A 5,064-nucleotide genomic window follows, 5' to 3' on the forward strand; every position below is an offset into this window, starting at 1 on the left:
GCTCTAACTCTTCAACTGTTTGACGTAGGAAGGTCAAAGTTCACAGCATGGCACAGGACTGGTACTGATCCTGACTGAAGGCATTTTGGGACTTTTGCTGAAAACGCCACCTAGTGGACGGTGCAGGAAAGGCGCAAGAGCGTAGACGGCGGTCGCAAGGCCGGAGCGGCGCTGAGCTGCGAGGGCCGTCCAACGCTGCTTGCAGCTTTAATTATTTATTAAATTCAAGCTCAAGTGAGTTTTGTGGCGCTGCCTGCGTGTGTTGTGAGTCATTCATTTACAGTGAATCTAGCTGATGTCTCAGTGTCCGGAGGGATGTGAATAAAACTAACATATAAACCATTTAGTTTAAAAAAAATGCAAGTGCAGCACTTATCTGCCTGGACACACACACAAAGATTAAAAACGACTTTCATTTACACACAAATACTCAGCAGCTTTTAGCAATTCTTTTGTTATGTAACAGATATTTTTTTTTATCTTGTGCAGTGTTGTAAAACCTTTACTGTAACATTTTGCACATGTTTAGCCTTTGGGATTATATTTTGACCAAATTACTAAATCCATTAAAAGCAGCAAGAAAATCCTTGAAAATTGCACAAAGTCTCTGATAAATCCAGGAGCTGAACTCTGAGTAAACCAGCCTCCTCCATTTATAAAGGAGATTTAACAGCACATGACTGGGATACAGCAAGCATACAGCTAGCATAGGAGAACTGAGTTAGCATATGAACGCACAGCTAGCATATGAGCATACAGCTAGCATATGAGCATACAGTTAGCATATGAGCATACAGTTAGCATGCAAGCATACAGCTAGCATATGAGCATACAGCTAGCATATGAGCATACAGTTAGCATATGAGCATACAGTTAGCATGCAAGCATACAGCTAGCATATGAGCATACAGTTAGCATATGAGCATACAGCTAGCATATGAGCATACAGTTAGCATATGAGCATAAAGCTAGCATATGAGCATACAGTTAGCATGCTGGCATTCATTTAGCAAACAGTGGCTCTTTGCGAGTTATAGTTACACTCAGATTTACTAAAGGAAATGTTAGCCCAAGTTTTGTAAAGTGGGTTTATGTGGAGTAGTTTTCAGCAGTTAGTATGTTACCTGCAGCAGACAGCAGACAGCAGTCAGGGCATTATCAGTTTAGAGAGTCAGAGAGAAATTGTCATGGAGAAATTAAGCTAACAGCTGCTAAAACCACTCAACCCTCAAAAACTAGCAAATAAATGCTTTATTGTAAACGTTTACACTTACTTTCGGATCAGGCAGGCGTTGACATCCTGTCGTTATTTACACTAAAGATCGGCCATGTTGGAGTGCAATCTGTGGTTCGTTACAACGCGTTCTGTGGGAAACACTAGCGGCAAAACGGATCACGAGAAACATGGCAATTAGATTTCTGACGCAAAAGTAACGCAGTGTGAAAATCCATAAGACAGAGTTCATTTGAACCACTTTGACAGAAGAGCTGTAGTTTTAGGAGAACTTCTCTCTGATTCGCTCAACACAGATCACTCAGACTACTGTCTGACTGCAGGTAAGTTATTGACCACTCCACAGAAATCCATTTGATAAAATCAGGTCAATCCCTTCAAGTGTCACTTTTTGGACCAATGTTTAGACATTAATAATTAATAATTACCAATCACTGGTTTGATTAAACTCTACTTAAACAACGTCTGCATGACTCAAAAACACTGAAGTTATTTGCTGTGCCAGAACAACACACACACATTCAAATTAAAAGACAACAAAACTGTTTCGTTACACATTACGAACATTTCACCCTCATGTTAGAACCCTAACCCAGCCTTAGGCTCCTGCAGGCAGTTAAATGGTGACCCTAACAATTTGATCAGATGAATTTGTTTGGATAAAGCCTGGTTTCTGTAAAGTCTGAGCCACCAACAGTCTGCGACGACTCCAGCAACCCTGAAAACATCCATTATCTCTGGAGAATCCTCCCCAGCCCTCATTACTCGTCTCGTTGTAGCTGTCTGAGAGATTACTCGTAACGCCGGGCTTCTGTCGGGGCCAATTTAGTTAAAACGACGATTTGCGATGGCGCTGTCTTTTAAAACGTTTAATTGTTTTCAGATAAGAGACCCATCAGCGGGGAGGCACTCGTTCGTGTTGCTGCGTTTCGCTCCGTCACACTGATGGAAATCTCCCAGCCTTTGTGTTCGTCCGCTTTAGCAGATAAGTCGTCGCTTCCAGACTCCCGGTGTTTGTTTCCACTCAGAGCGGGAGCGGTGAGGAGCGCTGAGGCCCACATCAAGACGTCCCAAAAGGTCACGGCTGAGAAAACGTTCGGCCGTGACCTTTTGCTGCGAGCGCGGGGGCGCCGAGCGGCAGCCGTCACACCCCATCGCCTCGCCGCTCGCTCCTTATTAACGAGCTGACTGCAGATCTTTGACCTCTGGGTTAAATCGGATTCCGAGCAGCGGATCGGGATGGTCTCAGATACTGTTTGTGACACGCGGCCCACCTTCTTCTGAACGGCGTTAGGAAGACCTGCTGCGTCGCTGCTCAGTTAACGATAAACACAACATTCAGAAGCTGCCAGCGTGACCAGATTACCAGATTTCTGCTTTATAAAACAAGGACTTAACCCTTTCTGTGTTTTATTTATTTATTTTACATTCAGCCACATTTAGATTGTAGTTTAAGGGGAAAAAAAAACAGTTTTAAAAACTGATTATTAAGATTTTCCCAGCTGCTAACGCACCAAACGTCACTTCAACGCCCGCAGGAAGTGCCCAGGGTCAGTTAAATACCGCGCGGCGGCCATCTTAAATGGGTTTCCATCCATCCATCCATTTTCTTTTACCCACTTCTTTATTCCGGGTTGCGGGGAGCTGGTGTCTATCTCCAGCGGTCACTGTGCGAGACGCAGGGGACACCCTGGACAGGTCGTGACTCCATCACAGGGACACAGAGAGACAAAGGAGACAAACAACCAGGGACAGTTTTAGGAGTTATCAATGAACCTAACCTAGGAGGAAACCGGAGTACCTGGAGTAAACCCACAGGTGGACAGGGAGAACATGTAAACTCCACCCAGAAAGGCTCCAGCTCAAGAAGTGAACCTGCGACCTTCTTGCTGAGAGGTGACGGCTCTAACAACTGCTCCACTGTGCCACCCCATAAATGGGGTCAACTCCAATAACCGTCCCCTCTTTCACCTCCATTTAGCTTCACCTTTACACAACCTGAGCCCTGAACTCATGAGGTTTCAGTGAAAATGTTCCACTTCAGCAGCTGAATTTTATTTTATTTGAAATGCAGCTAAGATAAGACTTAGTTTTTAAGCTTTATTACCAACAAACCCATTTATTAGACGACGTCAAACAAGATGTTCCTGCAGTTTCTGTGAGAAGAAAAACACCACGCAGGACGCAGGGCTAAAGCCTGAGCTTTGCAATAATGATTCATCTTTATTTTTCAGATATTAGACAAGCTGCGTCCACTTCAAACTACGTTTTTGCCGCTGGGATAACAGACCAAGCTGTGGGCCGTCGGCGTGCCGCTGACGGTGAAGGATAAAGATCGAAGCTCACCTTGTTAGTTTTTAAAGGACGGCGTCATCAGCCGAGCCTGACTGATGGAGCAAAAAACCAGGAGAGGCTGCCCTTTCCTGGTACGACTTCAGGAGTCCGTCTGCCTGTTATTAGGAGAAATTTCCTTCCTTCAAAGTCGCACACGACCTTTAAAACCTCCGCCTGAGCTGTAATTTATACAGGATGTTTCTGCGCCGCGAGCTCAGCGTGTGGGGCTGATTTCTGCAGTTTTTATTGCAGGCACCCAGAATCAAAGCTTCAGGACTGAAACTTAGAGCTTTCAACACCACATACACCTGTTTTTGCAGCTTATTTTGTTTTATGTGTGACATCATTTGAACCAAATGTGTAAAAAATAACTTCAGTGACAAAGACCGAGGTTCACTGGTTGGAAGGAAGAGGCGTTTTTTTTTAATTCCAGGTTTGGTGTTTTCAGCAGAGAAAAGACAGAATTTCAGTCTTCAAACACACAGGAGAGTAAAATCCAACAAACTGCATGTTCTAAAGATTTCAGTCTTCCTTTTATGTTTTTTTTATTTTGAATTATTGGTTTTATACTTTATTCAACTCTGGCTGTTTCTAAATGTTCGACAGAAATAAACTTTAACTTCACTACCAGGTGATATTTTTTACAGATCGGGACATTCAGACTTTATTTTAGCACATTTTATTAGTTGGTAAGAAAATAAACAAACACCCCAAACAAAACAAAGCTTTATATTAGAACAGAGTTTTATAAAAGTAATGATTTTTAGTGCTTTCTCTCTCTTCTCTTCCCCTCTCTGGGCTTTTTAAATCCATGAACACAGACATTCAACGTCTTTGGAGAAAACGGAGGTTTAAATCTTCCTCCTCTGAAGAAGAAATAAAAACAACTAAAAAGACTCAATTTGCTGCTGAAACAACAGAAAGGCAGATTCATCAGTTTGTGCTTAATAATAAACAGAAACTATATCTTATTAAAGCGTAAAATATCTTTTTTTTTAATTAAAATCAGAAACTGGTTCCTGCTCTGAAGATGCTGATTCTCCACCAAACACCTGGTAGAAAAAAAACATTTGCTTCCTTCATTAAATAAAACACCTTTTCAAAATAAAAGCTTCCTTTAGGCAGCTGTTTTCTCTCTTTGAAACGACGCGAAACGAAACATCACGGAGGCGACGCATAGCCTCCGTGATGTTTCTGAATCAGACTGTTAACGTTTGTCAGGACGGTCGTGTCCCGAGTGTCCTAACCTCTGTGGGTCTGACACTAGAAAAAGGGTCAAACGTACATTTGTCCCTGAATGCAGCGCCCCCTGCAGGTGCTGAAATAAAACTTTACTGTCTGCGCGCATTATATTTCTGTGGGAAGCTGAGAATCAAGTCTGTGGTTCAGTCCTGGTTCAGTTCTGGTCCTGGAGGGACTATCCTCCATGTTTTAGACGTCTCTCTGCCGGGAAACACATGATCAGATTTAGTGATTACCAGGGGGGGGGGGGGGGG

This window comes from Kryptolebias marmoratus, linkage group LG15, assembly GCF_001649575.2.
Source record: "Kryptolebias marmoratus isolate JLee-2015 linkage group LG15, ASM164957v2, whole genome shotgun sequence".
Taxonomy (NCBI): domain Eukaryota; kingdom Metazoa; phylum Chordata; class Actinopteri; order Cyprinodontiformes; family Rivulidae; genus Kryptolebias; species Kryptolebias marmoratus.